The following is a 3,014-nucleotide window of genomic DNA, read 5'->3' on the forward strand; positions in this document are numbered from 1 at the left end:
AACATTGTTACGCACCACTCCTACATATGTACAATGCTTCTTTTTAGGGAAGTAGTAGTGTTCTTAGTAGGGAACATGTCCCAGTTATCAGATGATTTTTTTTTTTTTTTTTTCGCTTTTTAATAATAGTCCGTACCTATACGAAAAATTCTTTTTTTTTTTTTTGTGATTAAAATTTTTCTTACAAGACTACAGATGAATAAAGCATGAAAAGTAAATGAATAATATTAGTATTATTATTATTAGTTTATCAATAAAAAAGTTTTTTTTATCTATTTATTTTTTTATTTTATTTTATTTATTTATTTAAAAAAAAAGTGAAATATTGTTACGCAACACTCCTTAGAAATAACAAAAATATTTTACACATGTACAGTGGTTCTTTCTTAAGCAAGGAACAGATCCCAGTGCAGCATAGATAATTAATAATCATATTTCACTATAAAAAAAAAAAAAAAACACGATATGTAATTCTTATATCAATATTCTTCTTTAACTATTCATGCTTTAATTGTATGTAACCTTAAAGGAAAATTTTTAATTGCGAGTATTTTTCTTTTTTTTTTTTTATACAGGTCCAGACCTGTCTTAAGAAAAGTAAAAAAAAAAAAAAAAATCAAAACAAATTTTTTTATTTGATAATAGGGATATGTTGTTTATTTAAAGAAGAACCATTATATGTAGATAAAATATTATTAAAAGTTTTAAGGAAAGCAACATAGATAATAATCATATTTAACTTTAAAATAGAATGAAGACGCTTACACAAGAAAAAAAACACTTTTTATTGATATAGATTTTTATCAATATTCTTCTCTTACTATCCATGATTTAATTACCATAATAGGATAAGAATTGGGGTACAATAGGTTGGAGTGAAATACAGGATAGAAGGTAGAAGGGGCTGCAACAGACGGACAGCTGTCAAAGTGAGATCAGAGTAACCCCAACATGGAAGAGGATGGAAGAAGACGAGGCAACCTGGAGAAGGGATGGAAGGCGTGCATAAGAGATTATGAGAGAGAGAGAGAGAGAGAGAGAGAGAGAGAGAGAGAGAGAGAGAGAGAGAGAGAGAGAGAGAGAGAGAGAGAGAGAGAGAGAGAGAGAGAGAGAGAGGTGGGTGAGGGCAGTTGAGTAAAGAGGGGGCAGAGAACAGAGTCTAATGGGAAATAAACTAATGAGGAATAACGACCCAAAATGAACATGAGATGAGCTACAGAAGAAGTAGATTGGAGGAATCTGTTGTAGAAGCTGATAAGTTTACCATTGTTATCCATACAAAAACTCATTTTCTGTTTACCTCTTAAAAAGAAAACGAAGAAAATTTTAAGGTAAACTCTTTAATATATACCCCAAAAAATAACACGGAAGATATAGCAAAACAAATATTTACGCAACGAATAAAAGAAGGTTAAAATCAGTACCTTCATTCTCCCAATCCTTGTCCTCTTCCCTTATCTATCTCCCTCTCCTCTCCCTCACCCTCATTCCTTTCTTCGCTACTCCTTTCCCTCCCTCCTTATACGGCAAGGCAACAAGCTGACCCCTGCCCCCCTGACCTCCTCCGCCTCACCGCCCTCGCCTCCATCCCTGACGCAACGAGAGAGAGAGAGAGAGAGAGAGAGAGAGAGAGAGAGAGAGAGTGTGAGTGTGTGTGTGTGTGTGTGTGTGTGTGTGTGTGTGTGTGTACGGTAGCTGATGAGAAGTTAATGGAGGACAAAATTATTATTGCTGTTATTATTATTATTATTACTATTATTATTATTATCATTATTATTATTATTATAATTATAATTATTATTATTATTATTATCATTATTATTATTATTATTATTAGTAGTAGTAGTAGTAGTAGTAGTAGCAGTAGTAGTAGTAGTATCATTATTATCATCATCATCACCACCATCATTGTTGTTGTTGTTATGTTGTTGTTTTTTTCTGATAAACGTCATGTACTCAATCATTATATCAGTCATTACCCTTATAACTCTTCAGAATCAACAAACTAACCTAACCTCAAAACACTGCCAATCTAACCTAACAAACAGCACGCAAACAACCTTCTTTTTTTTTTTTTTTATGTAGGAAGGATACTGGCCAAGGGCAACAAAAATCTAATAAAAAAAATGCCCACTGAAATGCCAGTCCCATAAAAGGGTCAAAGCAGTGGTCATAAAGTGGTGGATAAGTGTCTTGAAACCTCCCTCTTGAAGGAATTCAACTCGTAGGAAGGTGGAAATACAGAAGCAGGCAGGGAGTTCCAGAGTTTACCAGAGAAAGGGATGAATGACTGAGAATACTGGTTAACTCTTGCGTTAGAGAGGTGGACAGAATAGGGGTGAGAGAAAGAAGAAAGTCTTGTGCAGCGAGGCCGCGGAAGGAGCGGAGGCATGCAGTTAGCAAGATCAGAAGAGCAGTTAGCATGAAAATAGCGGTAGAAGACAGCTAGATATGCAACATTGCGGCGGTGAGAGAGAGGCTGAAGACAGTCAGTTAGAGGAGAGGAGTTGATGAGACGAAAAGCTTTTGATTCCACCCTGTCTAGAAGACCAGTATGAGTCGAACCCCCCCCCAGACATGTGAAGCATACTCCATACATGGACGGATAAGGCCCTTGTACAGAGTTAGCAGCTGGGGGGGTGAGAAAAACTGGCGGAGACGTCTCAGAACACCTAACTTCATAGAAGCTGTTTTAGCTAGAGATGAGATGTGAAGTTTCCAGTTCAGATTATAAGTAAAGGACAGACCGAGGATGTTCAATGTAGAAGAGGGGGACAGTTGAGTGTCATTGAAGAAGAGGGGATAGTTGTCTGGAAGGTTGTGTCGAGTTGATAGATGGAGGAATTGAGTTTTTGAGGCATTGAACAATACCAAGTTTGCTCTGCCCCAATCAGAAATTTTAGAAAGATCAGAAGTCAGGCGTTCTGTGGCTTCCCTGCGTGATATGTTTACCTCCTGAAGGGTTGGACGTCTATGAAAAGACGTGGAAAAGTGCAGGGTGGTATCATCAGCGT

Source organism: Scylla paramamosain, chromosome 34 (genome assembly GCF_035594125.1).
Source record: "Scylla paramamosain isolate STU-SP2022 chromosome 34, ASM3559412v1, whole genome shotgun sequence".
In the NCBI taxonomy this organism is placed as follows: domain Eukaryota; kingdom Metazoa; phylum Arthropoda; class Malacostraca; order Decapoda; family Portunidae; genus Scylla; species Scylla paramamosain.